The sequence below is a fragment of the Dendrobates tinctorius genome, unplaced genomic scaffold (genome assembly GCF_039654945.1).
Source record: "Dendrobates tinctorius isolate UK_male_01 unplaced genomic scaffold, ASM3965494v1 ptg000154l, whole genome shotgun sequence".
In the NCBI taxonomy this organism is placed as follows: domain Eukaryota; kingdom Metazoa; phylum Chordata; class Amphibia; order Anura; family Dendrobatidae; genus Dendrobates; species Dendrobates tinctorius.
The window spans coordinates 11058281-11080641 of NW_027361821.1; the positions used below are offsets into that span (position 1 = coordinate 11058281).

The 22361-nt window shown below is 42.7% G+C and overlaps 1 protein-coding gene across 8 annotated transcripts in view; it reads right to left on the minus strand.

The window, feature by feature from the left end:
- The window catches only part of TENM1 (teneurin transmembrane protein 1), a 1357925-nt gene that overhangs the window by 1289248 nt on the left and 46316 nt on the right, over nt 1–22361 (minus strand). The gene's annotated exons all lie outside the window — the stretch shown is intronic.

Genomic DNA, 22361 nt, shown 5'->3' on the forward strand with positions numbered 1-22361 from the left:
GGCACCACGGTAGTGTCACTTGCGCCTGCGCAAGTGACATACGGTATATACTCGAGTATAAGCCAGCAAGTCAGCGGGGGAGGGGGAGCGGCAGGAGAGAGCAGCAGTGACAGCATACTCACCCACTCCTGGCATGGTGGCTGCAACATTCCTGCATCTCTCTCTGTTTTCCCAGCTTCCAGCAGCACTTACTGTATTCAGCACTCATGTGGTACTGCTCATTAAAGTAATGAATATGGATGCTTCTCCATGCCCACAGGCTAGGAGCGCATACTCATTACTTTAATGAGCGGTATCACCTGACCGCTGAATACAGGAAGTGCTGCTGGATGCTGAGAAAACAGAGAGATGCAAGAATGTTTTAGCCACCGCGTGAGGAGGACAGGGAGGATGGGGAGGACCAGGGAGGACAGGGGGAGGACAGGGGAGGACCCAATGCAAGGCAAGCCATGCATACAGGATGTGACTAGGGAGCCATGCATACAGGATGCGACCAGGGAGCCATGCATGCAAAATGGGACCAAGGAGCCATGCATACAAGATGGGACCAGGAAGCCATGCATAAAGAATGGGACCAGGGAGCCATGCATACAGGATGGGACCAGGGAGCCATTGTCGCGTGCCCCATCCTGTATGACACGGCCAGCAGGCCGGTAACTAATACAACAAGACACAGGGGATAGGGAAACATTTACAATGGAGGGCCCTGCAATAGGGAGCGGGGGACGTGGAGACCTCCTGCACTCCCCTGAGTCAGTGTCCCTAACACTCCTAACGTTCCCTATACAGGCTCCTCACCTGTCGCCGACCAGGATATCTGTCACCCTATCAAACCCTACACCTATTCCTTACTAGGGAGCTGGGTGGTGCAGGCACTGGCCCCACCGCTGTACTAAAACCAACATGAAGAAAAGTGACAAACAGGGAAACACTTAGCTTTGCTCTGATGCACTTGCTCCAGGCAACAGAGTCCAACACCTGAGTGCATCTTCCTCCCACCGTGTCCAACACCTGAGTGCAGCTGTCTAGCAACGGAGTCCAGCACCTGAGTGCAGCTTCCAGCAACAGAGTCCAGCAACTGAGTGCAGCTCTACACCATAGCTGCCACTCCACCAAGCTTTGCAAGAATTCTTCACTGACACCATAGCTGCCACTCCACCATGCTATACATGAACTCCTCGCTGACACCATAGCTGCCACTCCAGGACTCTTCTCAGCTCCTTCCTTCACCCAGGATGGTTGGAAAAGCCCAACAATATCACCAACGAGAGTGAGCACAACTGACACACCTTTATTGAGTAAACACACCTGTTTGTGATTCCCGTGCAATTACACTAACCACCACCGGGGGCAAAACTATCTCTAAAAACACCAGTGCAATGACCATACTGGGCACCGGGGGCAAAACTATCTCTAAGCACACCAGTGCAATGACCATACTGGCCACCGGGGGCAAAACTACCTTTAAGCACAAAGCTAGAGAGAGGAAAAAGAAAAGGTTACCAGTGCTCTTATTTGACATGATCCAGCATGGATCATGACAGTACCCTCCCCTTAATGAGGGGCCTCTGGACCCTCAAAACCACTCCTCATCAGGAACTACCTACAGAGGGGATGCCCAGATCCAGAGTTTACCCAGCAATCACCTGCACTTCAGGTTTATGACAAACGCACCGCTGGTATTGGCAATATAAGTTCTGGAGGCACCACACATCTCCAAAGCGCCATCCTGGGGAACGAGTTATATATGTGTATGTTTGATATGAGCTGGTAAGACTCAACAACACACTTCCACTAGATGTTTTTTTTTGGTGGGACCCATACACACTCGTTCACACACAGGTCCGGACCTGAACGTTTATAGCCACATTGGTTTGTCAATAATTGGGGAACTCTCTCTGGGATTGACAACAGAGGTGTTCCAGTGTCACCACACTCACACCCCCGCACTCCACCAAGGGGTACACCACCCCCCAACCCTTTCCACCATGAGGTCTGTGCCTCCAGGGTTGGCTAATTGCGAGGGTAGAGACTTGCCCCTACTCCCCCGCAGCACACCTGCTGCTCACACCAGAGAGAGGGCCTGCGATATGGAGGAAAAATACACTCCCTGGTCGCCTTCCTCCACACGACCAGGATGGGGCAGCTTTTTCAGTGGTATGGAAGATTTGGCGTGAGCCCCGAGGACCATATCACCAGTCTGCTCACTACAGGGACACACCCCTTCACCTCGGGGAACCCCAGACACCACCATGGGGACACCAACTCCACCCACCTGCCTGGGTACATCCAACTGTGTGAGCAAGTACCACTCCCCAGCAGGGACTCTAGGGGGCTTCTTTGCCAGAGCCGCAAATTGATTTTCTGGTTGAGCCAGAGGGAAGGCCCCAGACCCCGGTTACTGCTGCTGCAACTGCTTCAACACACCATGCAGCTCCTCACTCACCCTAGTGAGGCCAGCAGCAATTGCTCACATGTCTGAACATGGCCAAAGGCTCACGAGAGAAAATGTATGGTTGGTGATAATGTCACGTGCCCCATCCTGTGTGACACGGCCAGCAGGCCGGTAACTAATACAACAGGACATGGCATGTGTAATTGTCCAGTGTGACACGGCCCGCAGGCTGGTAACTAATACAACAAGACACAGGGGATAGGGAAACATTTACAATGGAGAGCCCTGCGATAGGGAACAGGGGACGTGGAGACCTCCTGCACTCCCCTGAGTCAGTGTCTCTAACACTCCTAACTTTCCCTATACAGGCTCCTCACCTGTCGCCGACCAGGATACCTGTCACCCTAGCAAACCCTACACCTATTCCTTACTAGGGAGCTGGGTAGTGCAGGCACTGGCCCCACCGCTGTACTAACACCAACATGAGGAAAAGTGACAAACAGGGAAACACTTAGCTTTGCTCTGATGCACATGCTACAGGCAACAGAGTCCAACATCTGAGTGCATCTTCTTCCCACCGTGTCCAACACCTGAGTGCAGCTGTCCAGAAACAGTGTCCAGCACCTGAGTGCAACTGTCCAGCAATGGAGTCCAGGACCTGAGTGCAGCTGTACAGCAACGGAGTCCAGCACCTGAGTGCAGCTGTCCAGCAACGGAGTCCATCACCTGAGTGCAACTGTCCAGCAATGGAGTCCAGCACCTGAGTGCAGCTGTCCAGCAACGGAGTCCAGCACCTGAGTGCAGCTTCCAGCAACAGAGTCCAGCAACTGAGTGCAGCTCTACACCATAGCTGCCACTCCACCAAGCTTTGCAAGAATTCTTCACTGACACCATAGCTGCCACTCCACCATGCTTTACATGAACTCCTCGCTGACACCATAGCTGCCACTCCAGGACTCTCCTCAGCTCCTTCCTTCACCCAGGATGGTTGGAAAAGCCCAACAATATCACCAACGTGAGTGAGCACAGCTGACACACCTTTATTGAGTAAACACACCTGTTTGTGATTCCCGTGCAATTACACTAACCACCACCGGGGGCAAAACTATCTCTAAAAACACCAGTGCAATGACCAAACTGGCCACCGGGGGCAAAACTATCTCTAAGCACAAATCTAGAGAGAGGAAAAAAAAAGGATACCAGTGTTCTTATCTGACATGATCCAGCATGGATCATGACAGCCATACATACAGGAGGGGAGCCACACATACCAGGACAGGGACAGGGGGAGCCACACATACCAGGACTGGGACGGGGGGAGCCACACATACGAGGACAGGGATGGGGGAGCCACACATACCAGGGCAGGGATGGGGGAGCCACACATACCAGGACAGGGATGGGGGGAGCCATACATAGCAGGACAGGGACTGGGGGAGCCACACATAGCAGGACAGGGATGGGGAGCCACACATAGCAGAACAGGGATGGGGGAGCCACACATAGCAGGACAGGGATGGGGGGAGCCACACATACCAGGACAGGGATGGGGGGAGCCACACATACCAGGACAGGGATGGGGGGAGCCACACATACCAGGACAGGGACAGAGGGAGCCATATACCAGGACAGGATGGTGGGAGCCACATACCAGGACAGGACAGGGGGGAGCCACACATACCAGGACAGGGATGGGGGAGCCACACATACCAGGACAGGGATGGGGGAGCCACACATACCAGGACAGGGATGAGGTCGCCACACATACCAGGAAAGGGATGGGGGGAGCCATACATAGCAGGACAGGGACTGGGGGAGCCACACAAAGCAGGACAGGGACGGGGAGCCACACATAGCAGGACAGGGATGGGGGAGCCACACATAGCAGGACAGGGAAGACAGGGAAGGGGGGAGCCATACATACTAGGACAAGATGGGGGGCCAATGCAAACCCGGCTTATACTCATGTCAATAAACTTACCCGGTTGTCCTTGAAAAATTAGGTGCCTCGGCTTATAGTCGGGTCGGTTTATACTCAAGTATATACAGTACATGTCTCCGCTATTCTCGCGCAGGTGCAGTAACAGCCACATTGTTACTACTCATGCGTGGGAATAGTGGTGACGTGTATGTCACTTGCACAGGAGCAGTTTGTGGCCGTAATTCCCACGCATGTGCAGTTACAGCCACAACTGTGTGCTCAACACTCGCTCCTCCTTTCAGCACCACTAAGCATACACAGATGTTAATTTCACTGCACTCCCGGTATGCCTATTTCTAGTCTAAAATAAGTGTTACAGAAGATGTAAGGTGTAGTAGAATAATGTGTAATAAGCATCCAGAATACTGATGCATAGATGTACAAAATGAAAAAAAATATAAAAAATTGAAAATAAAGGGATTTATATTTATTTTGGTGTTCACTATAGGTCTAGTGTCTAAAGCAAGGCAACATATATGTTAATATTACAAACAATAGTGCATAAAGGCTGATAATTAATTTATAGAAATAGAAATGCAATAAATACTTATAGGTATGAAGTCATACAACCCCAGACAACCATTAATAGCTTCAATGATATAATTGTATGTATTTCTTCGTGTGAATCTCATGCTTGAAGTTGAATAAACTGAAATATTTAGAAAATTGTGTTTCTATTTTTTCATCATTTGCCTTTCATTAGCATGTATATCGATCCTGTGATTTTCACAATTTCATGACTATTCCTTCTTGATCTTGCAATTTCCATACCGAGGAGTGTCATTTTGAATATCTATACTTTTTTATGATGATAATGTGATTTTATAAGGTATTTTATGTGCAGTTTTTAGACTGATTAGTGAATGCAGAAAATAAAAAGTCTAACTTGATTTTCCAGACCATCTGTTTGCATTGATAAGTTTTTAAGAAAAAAAAAGCATGCACTCGTCTTCTGCCAGTGCACAATGGCTTTATATAAGCAGCCAATACTGCTCTGCTAATTATAACCTTATAGTGAAATGGCATTTATGTATGCCAGCAGTAGAATTTGGCTGAGAATTTCTCTCCTTTATCACACCTGTTGACTTTGCATTGCCAAAAGTGCCAATATAAGTTGTCATAGTAACAACATCAGAAAAAAAAAAAGATTTGCAATCTCTTGGTGCTAATTGCTTTCACTGCACCTGCAGAAAACATGAGCAGATCAGAATTACGGTGCTATAATAAAAGCACACAAGTTAGAAAGTGCTATGGTAACTAGAATAACAGGATTGAGCAGCTGATACCAAACCTATAAAGCATACATTTTTGGGGGAAGTTAGAGGTCTTCAACTTTAAAACTTTGCAACAATGTAATAACATTTATTAGAGAAAACAATCCAATTATAATACTAATCTTAAACAAATAGACTTGATAGACAAATTGTCATTCTTAAAGGGTTTGTCAGGGACTTTAAAATTGATAGACTATCTTTAGAATAGGTTATCAATATATGATCAATGGGGGTGCGACACACGGCACCCCCCGCCGATCAGTTCTTTCTGGTGTCAGAAATCAATGAATAGGGAGGTGAATGTGCAGTACCCAGCCATGGCCACTATTCTATCAACAGAGCTGTGCAGCTCTGTAACTGAGAAGTTCCTCTATCAACACCAGGAATAGCTGATCGGCGTGGGCACTGTATGTCGCACTCCCACCAATCAGACACTGATGACCTATTTTAAGGATAGGCATCAATGTCAATGTCCTGGACAACCTCTTTAATATTGCATATTATTAAATGAATGTTGACTCATGTATTCTTAGTGCCATTACCCTTGTGTGGCCAATTCATTACTATATTGCTACTAGTATTTGCAATTTTACCTTCTTTGCCCTCCTATATACAACTTTACAAAGGTTATTATTGGCTTAGACTTACAAACCTACTTAAAGGAAAGTATGTTGCAAAATAAAAAATAAATATACATATAATAACATGTTAGTGGTCACCACCAGTCTATCACATCACTTGTCCTGCAGTGTGCATGGCGGAGGTTCCTTGATGTTTTGGGGTTGCTTTGCTGCCTCTGGCACTGGACTGCTTGACCGTGTGCATGGCATTATGAAGTCTGAAGACTACCAACAAATTTTGCAGCATAATGTAGGACCCAGTGTGAGAAAGATGGGTCTCCCTCAGAGGTCATGGGTCTTCCAGCAGGACAATGACTCAAAACACACTTCAAAAAGCACTAGAAAATGGTTTGAGAGAAAGCACTGGAGACTTCTAAGGTGGCCAGCAATGAGTCCAGACCTGAATCCCATAGAACACCTGTGGAGAGATCTAAAAATGGCAGTTTGGAGAATGCTCCCTTCAAATATCAGGGACCTGGAGCAGTTTGCCAAAGAAGAATGGTCTAAAATTCCAGCAGAGCATTGTAAGAAACTGATTGATGGTTACCAGAAGCGGTTGGTCGCAGTTATTTTGGCTAAAGGTTGTGCAACTAAGTATTAGGCTTAGGGTGCCAATACTTTTGTCTGGCCCATTTTTGGAGTTTTTTGTGAAATGATCAATGTTTTGCTTTTTGCTTCATTCTCTTTTGTGTTTTCTCATTTAAGACAAATTAAATTAAGATAATAATACCAAAGAATTTGTGTTTGCGATCATTTTCAGGAAGAAACTGAGTATTATCTGACAGAATTGCAGGGGTGTCAATACTTTTGGCCACAACTGTACATACATTCTGTAGACACAAACAATAATTTTTAATTAAAATTATTTGTAAATTGCTTCATTTTTGTAATTTTTATGTGTTGACAAAAATGGGAAGAAATTGTAAAAAATATGGTGATGTCTTGCTCTACGTTCTACACAATGACTTCTATAAGCTTACCTCTCTGCTTACCATCTTTTCAAAACTGACGATGATTCATTGGATGGCAGTGCTAGAAGCTGTGCAGCAGCGCTGGTGTCGCCCACTGCTTCTTTGACCACCCCTAATGGCGTCTTATATCACAGAAGATATGGTGGCGACAGAGACAGAAGCAGAGAGCCAGCGCTGCGCTCATATCTGCCACATCATCCATTACCCAGGACATCTTCAGAGGGGGTAGCAATGCAAGAAACTACCCTATGTGATGTCCTTTTCCAGGAGGGGTGATGGATGCAGAGAGGAGTGAGTGCAACCCCGGCCTCCTGTGATGTCATGTTTGAGACTCCTTTCAAACAAAATGTTACAGGAAGTACAGAAAAAAAACATATTTACGGATTAAATAGATAGGGAGAAGTGTAGGTGTTGTGTAATGAAGCTTATTACAAAGTGGTTAGGGTGTAAAGATAGAAAATACATTTTAGATGTCAGACCACGCCTTTTATATTTGCTTCATATGCGTGTTTTATCTTGTAATCTCCATAAGTTTTAGCTATCCATACTGTAAGTTACCGTATATACTCGTATATAAGCCGACCTGTGTATAAGCCAACCCCCTAATCTTGCCACAAAAAAAACTGCACATATGCACATATTCATGAGTGTAATGAGCGGTACCACGTGACCGCTGAAGACAGGAAAGTAGACAGTGGAGAAGCAAGGCTGCAGAGACCGCGGCAGGATAGGTAAGTATGATCTCTGACACCCCCGCTCCCCCTCCCCCACCATCCCCCAGGTATATGACCCATGTATAATCCGAGAGGGGGACTTTCAGCCCAAATAAAGGGCTGAAAATCTCAGCTTATACACGAGTATATACGGTAAGTATTTTCAGTCAAACTTAAAGGGGTATTTCCATCTCCAAGATCTTATCGCAATATGCAGTTGATGTAATAATAATAATATTAGCAAATACCTCCAATTAGAAATGTAGTATAGTTTTTCTGATTTGCTATGTCTCTTTCCTCATGTGCAGGCATTGCAGGGCCTTAGGTATCCATGGTTACGTCCATACAGTGACAAATAGTTAGATGTTAGTGGTCGTAACTATGGATAACTAAGGTCCTGCAATTCCTGCACATGAGGAAAGAGACACAGCAAATTATAATTATAGGCATTTGCTAATATTATTAAACCTACTACATATTGGGATAAGATCTTTGAGATGGGAATACTCTTTTAATTCGTTCCACATGCATTCTGCAATATTTTAAGACAATAGGTTGCTTGCGAGAACTGACATAAATTTGCCAAGATCGGCTATATAAATAAACCTATGCGTTTTTAGCTACATGAAGACTTATTTGAGACAGGAACTTTGAGTGCTACCATTCTGTAAGAATTACCTATTATGTTGTTGTAATGCCACACAATATAATATGTGCAGGACATTTATATATGTATGGCAGGTTGTGTTAAATTCTAAAATTATTCTGAGACTAAATGTATTTAAATAAGTCATTAGGGATTTCCGAATTTCCGAATACTAAGGAGACTTAAAATATTTAAATGAAGGAAATGAATACACTGCTGATTCTCATTTTAAACAGCATAATCTACACTAAATATATTTTTGTCTATGAAAAAATATAACAAATGTAACAATTGATATATAAATCTCACACAAAACAATTTGTGCAGTACTAATCCTTATCTACCAACTCCTGCTACAATATATAGCTTACCTAAATCCTATCAGATATAAGCATTTTGAGGCTGCAGCAGTCAGTTCATTCTCGCTGGCTGTTAAAGTACTGTGGGTTTCTCATATGCTGCTACAAGAATAGATGGCAAATCATTTCAATAGCAATGGTTTATTTCTTATAAGCTATTATAGATAGGTAGAAAATTGCTAAGTGTTCACATTTTTCTTTTTTTTCAGGTTGCCATTGGACAGTTGTACAGCATTTTTGATCCTATGTGAGCGAATGATTCACTTTGATTTATACAATTCAAGGACACTTATTCATCTGTCTATCTACATTACTGATGATGACCAGAACCATTGTACTGATCAGTAAATCGACATCTCATCTGGTTTTGACGAAATAAATATAATAGCAGTGGCTTACTTCCAACCAACAAATGCAGACCTATAGCTTTGAAGGAACCTAAGATCTCAGAGGGCTCAGAAAGCCCAACACACAATGTCCTGTCATGGGTGGACTGTGCATTAGCATGGGTGTAATGTTTCTTCCCGTGCAATAGGTTCCAATACTCTCCTTTATTACATCTACAAGCAGACATATGTTTTCTTTAGAGATTTTTCACAGCTCTTTATTTTCGAGACGGTTGGATCAGAGAAAAGATGGATGAGACAAGGTTCACAACCTCAGTATGCAGGGCTGAGATTTAAGAGCCATAGGGAGCTGTGTTAGCCTAGTGCCCTCCCAGCTCTCTATACTTACTGACTTACAAGTGATTACTGCTATCACATGCCCGATGCATCACCCCTGTCACTTAAAGGGAGTCTGTCAGCAGGTTTTTGCTATGTAATATGAGGACATGAGGTAGGGGTTAAAGCAATGATTTCAACGTTGTGTCACATAACATATCAAACTGTGTGCTGTTGCTTACATATACTGAAGGTTGTATCACATGGTGACTATCATTGTCTGGACTATGTTAGAAACAGCAGCACTTTTATACTAGTTAGACTTTGCCCCCTCCTGTGATAAGCAGCTCAATGTCTATAGACAGTGTCCCTGGTGTGGGCCTGGTGTGGTGGGGAAAACTTTATGAGCTGCACTGCTAAATGTAAAAACTCTGATTGTGTCAGAGTAGTTGGATTCAGGGTCTCTTTGTCTGCATTATCCTGCACTTATATGAGGTATCAAAAATGTGATGACAGATTCCCTTTAAGAAGACTGTATGAATGACCTGAAATCAGCATTGCAAATAATGTGTGAATGTAATGGAATGCATGAGTGTAAATCTGCTTATGTATGCCTGGATGTCTTTGTGTGCGTCAATGTGTTTTCTCTATTCATACTGCAATAAAAACTTCTGTAAAATGCATACAAGATCCAGGGAAACATGTAACATCCTCATTATTAATTTTTTTTCTTTTTTGTTCTTTTTTTACTTCCTTCAAGAGAACATTAAATTCTACATCAACATAAACTTCTGAGCGCTTGATTTTTGTAGTATTAGTTGTAGATTTGAATGATATCAATGTAATGGCATATAATATTCAGTAGAAGTGTTAATAGTTTATATAAATTAACAAAAATGCAAAGTGAAAGAACAAAAGAGAAATCTTAACCAAACTAATATTTGGCATGACTATCCTTTGCCTTCACAACAGTTTCAATTCTTAAGGCCCCTTTACATTTAGCGATGCACCAGCGATCTCGACCATGATAAGACCTGGTCAGGATCGCTGGTGCATCGCTAAATGGTCGCTAGTGAGCTGCCACACAGGCAGATGCAGCAGCGATACAGCGGTCGTTACTTACCTTTCAGACGAGGCGATCCTGACGTCCTCCCGTCCGCGTCCACGTGTCACTCGTTGGTGCCAGCAGGAAGTCCAGCAGGAAGCGCCTGACGAGAAATGGAGCTGCGCGATCAGCGACAGACAGCGGGGGAGCCGGTCGGAGGTAAGTATCACACATAGCGATATCGCTAGTGATATCGCTGCTGCGTCACCAAATCGGTGATGCTTTAGCGATATTGCGAGCGATATCGCTATGTGTAAAACCCCCTTTACTAGGCAAAGAGGTGGCAACCAAACATCTTGAAGAATTTGCCATAGATTGTTTGTGCATGTAAGCTTAAGCAAATCCTTCTGTCTCTTCATGTGATACCACAATGCCGATTACCATATATACTCATTGTGGAGGAAAGGACACATTCCTCCCACATCACCAATGTGACGTAACTACACAGGCACAGCTCTCCAGCGCCCCCTTTGTCTCTCAGGTCAGTAAGGGAACTGCACCTAGAGCAAATGGCCACCGGGGAGGATGTCCTGTTACCCGCTGGGTATTCTAAGATTTGTAATCAGAGTAAAAGCATCAGCCCAAGATTAATTTTATGGTTTAATTGCCTTAAGGGTGCACTAGATAATTACAGAAATATACAGTAAGCTATGCAATGGAATTACAGTCGATTTGCAGTCAGAGTAAAATATAACAATAAGGGAACAAGACTTAGAGATATTAAGCTGGAGGTCAATTTACCAGGTTATAGGTTGCATGCGGATGCCGGGAGCTCTGCAGTCCACAGGTACAAGAATCTTAGTTGCTGGACAGACCCCAAAATGCGGGCTGCTGCTCCCCTTGGCCCCAGTTCCTTCTTAGATCATCATTGTCTGGTTCTTCTGTGAGAGTGTGAGTGTCTCTGCCATGTGCTGCTAGTTCTTTAGCATGCTGGGTTCCTCCCCCAGTGTCATAAGGTGGGTTAATAATCTCCACCCTTTAGCTCCCTGCAGAACTTATTCCCAATATCTAAGAAAGGGGTAACTTTCTACAGCTTGATCAGATCAGGAATGAGAGGTACCAGTGAATGCGGATTGTTTTGCCTGTCGTGCAAACATGGCCCCATTGGGTCGCTGTGGAGGGCCAATCTGTATATCTCAGGTCCCATAGCCCTCACCGACTCAGGAGTCGCACTGCCAGATGTGCGATTTCCCCAGGGTCACGCAGATATTTTTATGAGTCTATAACTCGAAAGGTGTGCTCATAATCCATGATCCTAGGATGGAGCTGGAGTGGCTAGGAGAGACAATGGATGTGTATTTCTGTGTCCAGCTGACAGGTATATTCTAATTGAAGCCCCTAGGCACCTTCCTGCCCCATGCTGGCGTGGCTCCTACTCAAGCTTTGAAGTTCTGTTTTGGCCTTCTCTCATTATCATACTAAAAGGCCTTGCTATTCAACATTGGAGCACTAAATCCTGCTTTCTTCAATATGCTTACAGGCCCTGGGGGGTAGGAGCAGTTAACTCCTTCATCACACTCGTGTATAAGTCGACCCCAGTATAAGCTGACCCCCCCCCAATTTAGCCACAAAAAACTGGGAAAACTTGGTGACTCGCATAGGGTGGAAAATGCAGCAGCTACTGGTAAATTTCAAAAATAAAAATACATACCAATAAAAGTAAAATTAATTGAGACATCAGTAGGTTAAATGTTTTTGAATATCCATATTGAATCAGGAGCCCCATATAATGCTCCATACAGTTCATGATGGCCCCATAAGATGCCCCATACAAAATACTCCCCATATAATGCTGCACAAAGGTTAATAATGACTTCATAAGATGCTCCATACAATAATATGCCCCATGTGCTGCTCCATAAAGTTTATGTCCCCATAAGATGCTCCATAGAATATGCCCCCATAAGATACTCCATAGTTTATGCCCCTATATGCTGCCCCATAACATGCTCCATAGATTATGCCCCCATAAGACGCTGCATATATAATGCCCCCATGTGCTGCCCCCATAAAATGCTCCATATATTATGCCCCCATATGCTGCCCCATAAGATGCTTCATATATTATTCCCCCATATGCTGCCGCATAAGATGCTCCATATATTATGCCCCCACATGCTGCTGCTGCTGCAAATGAAAAAAATGACATACTCACCTCTCTGTCGCTGGGGGCCAGATGCTGGTGTCACAATGGACTCAGGACCCGGCACCTGAGATATTCACCTGTCCCCGGTCCACCACTGCTCGCCACTGTCTGCCACATCCTCTGTCAGTGACGTTCAGGCAGCAGAGGGCGCGGCGTGCACTAACCATGTCATTGTGCCCTCTGCTGGCTGAATGTCACTGACAGAGGTCGCTGCAGACAGTGGCAAGCAGCGATGGACCAGGGACAGGTGAATATTGCACATACTTACCCCCTCCCGGTGCATCTCTGCAGCCCCGCTTCACCCACGGTCTCCCTTCCTTCAGCTGTCACATGGTACCGCTCATTAAAGTCATCAATATGTGCATATTCATTACTTGAATGAGCGGTACCACGTGACCACTGAAGGAAGGAAGGGAGACCGTGGGACAAGCAGGGGGGCTGCTTAGACGTGCCCGGGTGGTCAGTATGATCTGACACCCCCGCTCCCCCTCCTCTGCCAACCTTCTGGTGTATATGACTCGTGTATAAGCCGAGAGGGGGACTGTCAGCCCAAAAAAATGGGCTGAAAATCTCGGCTTATAAACGAGTATATACGGTATGTTGTGATCAAGTCTCTGTAAGGGATATATCGTCTTCGAGAAAGGATTCAAATGCTTTTATTGTAAGAAAATAACAAATAATTATGCAAATGCATCAAGTTCTTTTTCTGAATGCTTTGTCCAGTGGATCAACAATTGGGATAAGGAGGGAGAGAATAGCTCTTTTAGGATGGACTAGATCATTAATTGTGCCACTTTCCTTTTCTCCTTTCCCATCCTCAGTTGAATTTGATGGACATTTGTCTTTTTTCAGTTATATTGACTTTGTAGCTTACAGACTCTTTATAATACTTTAAGCTGAAGATAATTCTTGATGATATTGGCTATATGCTTGAAGTACTTTTCATTGCTGCAGAATAAAATTGAAGTCAATTATATGCCTTCTTCACTGTATTATATGATACCTAGTAATCTAAGGATAATTCTTAGTTTTGAGAACACCATTAATCCTGACCAAATCATTAACTCAATTAGCTAAAGTGAAGCCCAAAACTTGCAACGATCCCCCACAATGAAACACTGTTCACTACAGACACTCTTTATTGAAGCCACTCTTCAGATGTTTGATGAGCAAACTGTTTTGCATTACAAATATTTTACATTTGGACCCACCAGTGCAGAATAAAGACATTCATCTGCACCCCAGTTCCTATGTTTTCTTGTATAGTCAAGTCACTTGGTTATGCTTCCATGTCAAAGTTATGGATTTTTGGACACAGTTATCCAATGAAGACCACTTCTAGACAGACTTCTCTAAACAATATGGATGTAGCTAGTTCCCACTGGTTGATGCTAGTTCTGTGCTGATTGCACTACTGGACAGCTTCCAATTCTGAAGGAAAATAAGCATGATGTGTCATTCATCTGCTGCATTAAGTTTTCTTGTAAAACCACTGCATTTAGAGTCCTCAGCATTGCCCATTTCTTGATGCTTCATCAAAAGACCTTGGCATCTGAAACATCAGTGTGCCTTGAATTCTTTGCCTGGGAGATACCTTGCTAATGCAGTATAACTACCTTGCTGTATTGAGTCTTTACGTGGTGCATTACCAAACCCTCACCTTTATTTCTGAGTTTTCCTGTCCCACACTTAGTTGTAAGCATTCCATACCACTGTATCTGTTTCAGTTAAAAACTGTGTTTAAACCTACATATGAAAATGATGACCATTATCACTAGTTTGATATATTTGGTTACACATACACCTGACGATAATCCTATCAAGGGCCTGACTTTGATCAGGTGTACCTAAAAAAATTAATTATGTTTTGAAGGCTATAGTATGGTCACACAACAAATTGATTTGATTTCAATTCATGTTTTGTTCCTTCACTTTGCATTTTGTTAATTGCAAAAATAAACAACACATGTAAAACAAAATGTGTAAGGCTGTGCTGAAGGTGAATATTCAATAAAGCTATTCAGAGAATCCACGTTAATGTAGTAGTAGTGCAATTTATTTACAATGTATTTCAAAGTTTCTATGGCTTCATCGTGAAAACCAAAGAAACTGATGATGAAGTCATAGAGCCTTTGAAACATATTAAGAATGAACCAAACTTGTGCTACTTCACCATGGATTCTCTAAATATATTTATTGAATATTCACCAGCAGCATAGCATTCCGTATTTCTTTTTACTAGATCTTTACTTTGGATTGGATTTGGATTTGGAACAAGGAGGTGGAATAAGATTCTGCAGGTGAACAACTGGCTACGTCGATGGTGCCGTCAGCAACGATTTGGATTTCTGGATCACGGAGTGAACTACTTATACGATGGACTACTTGCTAGAGATGGGGTGCACCTTACGAAGACTGGAAAGCATGTATTTGGAAGTCGCCTTGCTACACTTGTAAGGAGAGCTTTAAACTAGAACAACATGGGAAGGGAAGCAAAAGACCAGAAAAAGCCATACACCTGACAAATGCTATTGAGAACTCTGCTATTAGAAGTGGAAAGGAAGAACAAAGACGAAAGAATCTAATTAATAAAAATATTGGAGAAAGAGAAACCAATCACAAACTAAAATGTTTCTATACTAATGCACAACGCATGGGCAACAAACAAGGAGAATTGGAACTACTAACACAGGAAAAGAAATATGATGTCATTGGAATCACTGAAACTTGGTGGGACAATACACATGATTGGAATACAAGACTAGAAGGATACAACTTATTTGCAAGAAACAGACTTGATAAACGAGGAGGGGGTGTCGCATTGTATGTTCGAAACGTGTATATCTGCACAGAGATTGAAGCTTCAGAGACTGGGAGTTCTGTGGAAACTGTTTGGGTAAGAATACAAGGACAGAACAATGGAAAGGACACCATTGTAGGCATTTACTACAGGCCGCCTGTGCAAGCCGAAGATATAGATGAACTCTTTATGCATCAGATGGCCAAGTTCTCCAAAAAATATGAAAATAGTTGTCATGGGAGATTTCAACTATCCAGACATTTGTTGGGAATCTCTCTCAGGCAAAACTAACAGGTCAAGGAAATTCTTATCCTCTCTTGCTGACAACTTCATCTTCCAAAAGGTAAGGGAGAAAACAAGGGGAACTGCTACCTTGGATCTAATCCTTATAAACAGGGAGGAAATGGTTGAGGAGGTAAAAGTGGCTGGGACCCTAGGAGGTAGCGACCATGCTATTTTAGAATTTTGGATTACTAGAGGTGGAAGACCTGTGAAGACTCAGACGTCAAGGTTAGATTTCAGAAAGGCAGATTTTAAGGGATTCAGAAAGAGAATTGGAGGGATCCAATGGCTGGATATCCTTAAAGACAAAAATGTCCAGGAAGGATGGGAAATCTTGAAAAATGAAATTCTCAAAGCACAGTTGTTAACAATTCCGAAAAGAGGGAAGAATAGGAAGCATTTAAGGAAACCAGGATGGATGAACACAGAACTTAAGCACATGCTAAAAAGGAAGAAAAAAATGTTTATAAAATGGAAAGAGGGAGGCATATCTAAAGAAGAATATAATGCTGTCTGCAGAACCTGCAGGGCACAAATCAGATTATCTAAAGCTGAAAATGAACTGAGGCTTGCAAGAGATGTCAAAAGCAATAATAAAGGATTTTGGGGATATGTCAAAAGTAAAAGAAAAGTCAAAGATGCTATAGGATTTTTACAGGATGAAAATGATGAAATGGTAAGACAGGATGTTGAGAAGGCTGAACTTTTAAATTCCTATTTTGCATCTGTTTTCTCTCAGAAAGGAAATGCAACATCAACTGTTATTCACTGTCCTATTAAGGGAATAGAAGAATCCAGGATATCTATAAACAGAAAGATAGTGAGGAAACACTTAGCTAACCTAAATGAATTCAAGTCTCCAGGTCCAGATGAATTACACCCCAGAGTACTGAAGGAGATAGCAGAAGAAATTTTTGAACCCCTCTCCATAATCTTTGAAAATTCTTGGAGAACAGGAGAAGTGCCAGAAGACTGGAGAAGAGCAAATGTTGTTCCTATCTTCAAAAAGGGGAAGAAGGTGGACCCAGGCAACTATAGGCCGGTGAGTCTGACTTCTATACCAGGAAAGATCTTTGAACAAATTATTAAACAACATGTATGTCAATACCTGGATAAGAATGAAGTGATTAAACAGAGTCAGCATGGGTTTCTAACTAATAAGTCATGTCAGACTAACTTAATTTCCTTCTATGACGGTATCACTGATTGGGTGGATCAAGGAAATGCTGTAGATATAGTATATCTTGACTTCAGCAAAGCATTTGACAAAGTCTCTCATACAATCCTTATTGAAAAAATGACTAAGTATGGAATGGACAAGGCAACTGTTAGGTGGATTCATAACTGGCTTAGTGATCGGACCCAAAGAGTGGTCGTAAATGGCTGCACATCCAGTTGGAAGAATGTCTCAAGTGGGGTACCACAGGGCTCTGTCCTGGGCCCTGTATTGTTCAACATCTTTATCAACGATTTAGATGAAGGAATTGAGGGTAAACTGATTAAATTTGCTGATGACACAAAGCTAGGAGGGATAGCTAATACTAGAGAAGAGAGAGAGAGGATTCAAAAAGATTTAAATAAACTGGAGAAGTGGGCAGCAACTAACAGAATGGTTTTTAACAGGGAGAAATGCAAAGTACTACATCTGGGCAATAAAAATGAAAAAAGCATATATAGAATGGGAGGAATAGGGCTAAGTGACAGCACATGTGAAAAAGACTTGGGTATACTAATAGATCACAGACTGAATATGAGTCAACAGTGTGATGCAGCAGCAAAAAAGGCAAATGCAATTCTAGGATGTATTAACAGAAGCATACAGTCTAGATCACGTGAAGTCATTATTTCCCTCTACTCCTCTTTGGTCAGACCTCATCTGGAATATTGTGTCCAGTTTTGGGCACCACATTTTAAAAAAGACATCAACAAACTGGAGCAAGTTCAGAAAAGAGCGACCAGAATGGTGACCGGTCTGCAAACCCTGTCTTATGAGGAAAGGTTGCAGGATTTGGGAATGTTTAGTTTGCAAAAGAGAAGACTGAGAGGAGACTTAATAGCTGTCTACAAATATCTAAAGGGCTGTCACATTGTAGAAGGATCAACTTTATTCTCATTTGCACAAGGAAAGACTAGAAGCAATGGGATGAAACTGAATGGGAAGAGACACAGATTAGATATTAGAAAAAACTTTTTGACAGTTAGAGTGATCAATGAGTGGAACAGGTTGCCACGAGAAGTGGTGAGTTCTCCTTCAATGGAAGTCTTCAAACAGAGGCTGGACAGACATCTGACTGGGATGATTTAGCGAATCCTGCTTTGAGCAGGGGGTTGGACCAGATGGCCCAGGAGGTCCCTTCCAACTCGACGATTCTATGATTCTATGATTCCCTAACCTGAGGAGAAGCAGAAGTTGAGCTATACAGGTGAGCACTGTCAGATTACCTAAAATGTTGTTTTTTAGATAATGCCCTATTGCACTTGTTTGTCTCCCCAGCTCTCTCTCAAAAATAAACTAACACTATTATTTTTTAAGGCATTCTTACTTTACAGCGTTTTTTCCACACGTGCTTAAAACTTTTGCACAGTATACGTATATAGTATGTGTTCCATACTGGACAAAAATTTGGACATATCTGTGAATGTAATGGTTTTCCTTCTTTTATTTAGAAATTGCCCATTGTAGGCAGCAAATCGGCAAAGGAAAATATCAGGAGACAAGGAGTAAAGACACACATGATAAACCAATATGTGTTAAACCATAGAATCCTCAAGGTTGCACCCTTTTACTCTGATGACAGCTTTATATACCCCTGGTATTTTCTTAAGGAGCCTCACATGGAATGAATCTGAAATGTGCTTACAATAAAACCACATCAAGGCTTACATTGTCTCTTGGAAATTTTCTTTGGATCTTCTTCAACAGCACACAGGGACCACATATTATCCTTACTTCTGTCACTTGAAGTCTGTGCTGTCAATTTGAGTTTTCTTAGGATGGAAAATTTGCTGAACCTATTTTCTGCAGCAGAGGTAATTATTGATATTTCATTCTTGGGATGATCCATATGTTAGCCAATTTCATCATATCAATTTATTTTTTAAATGACAACACTTGAGGATACCTTAAAAGTTCTAGCATCATGTCTTAGGGAATGATGTACTGTCCCTTTTCTTTACTTAGTTGAATAGTTCCTGAAATATTCTGACTTAAAACCGTTGTGGAATATAGCTCAGCACCTGCATAACCAACCAATATTGCCTCTGCAAAACATACCTGATGGCTGACACACATGAACTTTTCACAAGGCATACGTGTTCATCGTAAACCACTCTAGGTGACCACCTAATGAAGCTGTTGGAGAGAATGCCAAGGATGTGTAAAGCTGTCATCAGTGGAAAAGTTGGTTACTTTAAGGAATCTAAGTTTTAACACATATTCTGGTTTGTTTCATACATTCTTCTTTACTCCATTTTTCGATATATGTTCCATCATGGCTTTGCTGCATTGAATTCGAATCTACAATGTTCACATTCCAATAAGAACAAGGAAAATCATTGTTTAAACATTGAATTGCATCTGATCACTCACTGGCCTCCATGTTTAAAGGCAAATCTTAATTCCCTGCAAATCTTGATCGTGATGAATCAATTCTAATTGATTTTTGTGATAATTTTTGTAACTAATTAATTTAAATTAATAATCTTTATTTCATCATACTCATAGTAAAAAATATAGGTTAAAAGGCACACTGGTGTATTAGAAACAGCAAGAAGGACACGTCCACTCAAATAAGATTATAAAAGAACAAAAATACAAAAGATACATGAACAGTAAGGACACGATACAATTATATCAAGCAGGATGGTGTCCTAGTATGTTACTTTATTTGGTTACTCGGCTAACCTTGATTATCTAATATTTAATTGTTATTACTGAATTTCTTGTCATTGTTTTTTTACAGTATTTCCTACTCTGCTTGTTGTCAGTATATTTTGCTAATCTTTGATGTTCATGTATTTTTACTTATTTTTTATTTGGGGGCAGACAATAGCTTCAGAAATTCCATATGAAAATAAATTTATATAATTTATACAATGTGACTTTCTGGATTTTATTTTTGATATTCTATCTCTCAATGTTAATATTAACCTACCCTTAAAATTATTGACTGTTTATGTCTTTGCCAGTGAACAAACTTACAAAATCAGCAAGGGATCAAATAATTATTTCCTTCCCTATAAGGGCCCCGTCACACATAGCGACTCACCAGTGATCCCGACAATGATATCACCTTGTCGGGATCACTGGTGAGTCACTATGTGATCGCTAGTGAGCTGTCAAACAGGCAGCATCACCAGCGATCAGGACCAGCGACACGCGAGTAACAAGCGATGCACGTCACTTAGTTACCCGCAGTGTATCTTAGTTACCAGCATGCTGATGCAGGGAGCTGGTAACCAAGGTACACATCGGGTTTCTAAGGGGCGCGCATCACTTAGAAACCTGATGTGTACCTTGGTTACCAGCTCCCTGCATCAGCGCGCTGGTAATTAAGGTACACATCGGGTTTCTAGGCACAGCGAGCCCCCGTAGAACCCTGATGTGTACCTTAGTTACCAGCTCCTGCTCGCTGGTTGCTGGTCTCCCGCCTGTCACACGCAGCGATGCATGCTGACCATCGGGAGACCAGCGACCCAAAAATGTCCAGACAGTTCAACAGCGATCAGCGATACCCGGCGGGGGGGCTGGTCGCTGATAGCTGTCACACACAGCAATCTCGCTGGTGAGATTGCTGTTGCATCACATAACTTGTGACTCAGCAGCGATCTCGCTAGCGAGATCACTGTGTGTGACGGGGGCTTGAGTCAGAACAAGCCACTGGATATAAAAAGTCAGGTGTCAACTTACCATTCTGCATCAAGGCACGCAAGCACAGTTAAAAGTTCTGAAAAGGGAGAGACCGGTCCATCAAGCTGAGACAGTCTTGAAGAAGTTGTCATGAATGAAACCACACAGTAGACACTTATTTCTGTGCCCAGCACTTCATCAAGCAATGTTTTCTGCAAAATTATATGGTATATATGGTATTATAGGTAACATAGGGCTCTTTCTCTTGGTAGAGGCTGTCAGATTATGTAGGAGAACCTTTAGAATGAGTAAGGATAACTCAGGAAAAAGTATGCAAATTGAGTCTCCTTCACGTAAAAAAATAGTCTCTCAAGTACCTTGGAATGTAGGTAACTTCTTTATAAGTCCATTAGCTATGTTGCAAGATATATAAGTGAGTTACCTTTAATAGGTGGTACTAGCAAGTTGACTTACTTCCTCTTTGAGGATAATTAATTTGCATAATTTGCTATATGCAATATGGCATTTTATGACGCCTATGGTTAGGGTAAAATAGTTCTCCTTTTAAACCTCTGACTGAAATGTTAACATATTTTTAACATTAAATTTTGTTTTCCAAACACATTTGAAATTTAAGAATCAATATATTTTACAATAAAACTGGCTGAACAAACTGGAAGGGCTTAAAGAGTTTCAGAAGATTCGTGGGGTTCCTCTCAAAAGGTACTGTCACACTTAGCAATGCACCAGCGATCCCGACCAGCGATATGACGCGGTCAGGATCGCTGGTGCATCGTTAAGTGGTCGCTAGTGAGCTGCCACACAGGCAGATCTCACCAGCGACATAGCAGTGGTCGGTGGTCACTACTTACCTATCAGATGAGGCGATCCTTACGTCCTCCCGCCCACATCCAGGAGTCACTCGTCGGCGCCACAGAAAGCCCAGCAGGAAGCTGACGATGAGAAACGGTCCAGGACGTTCTCGCGCAATCAGCGATAACCAGTGGGGGAGCTGGTCGGAGGTAAATATAACACACAGCGATATCGCTAGCAATATCTCAGTTACGTCACAAAATCAGTGACGTTACAGCGATATTGCTAGCGATATCGCTTAGGCCTGTTTCACACTTCAGTTTTTTGTGTCAGTTAAAATCCGCCAAAAAGGCGGAAAGTGGATCCGTTCCTAACTGATGTGAACGGATGCCACCGGATCCGTTTTTTTGACGGATTCGTCGAATGAAGAATTTTAAAGGAACCGCTGCCCGGGGGGGAGAGAGAGAGAGAGAATTAATTTTTTTTTCTCTTCTCTGTCCGCCAGAAATGGTTTCAGGGTTAAATTTCCTCCTGACTTCTTTCCTCCGGGCATGCGCTCTATAAAAATACGGATCCTGCAGTAGAAAAAAACGTTACATGGTCCGTCCAGGCATCTCGGTGGAAGCAAAAAAATTGACGGATCCGCAAAAAAACGGATCCAACGGATGGCCATCCGTCAAGATCTGCCGGTAATGCAAGTCAATGGGAAAAAAACGGATCCGCAAAAAAAATGGCAGATCCGTTT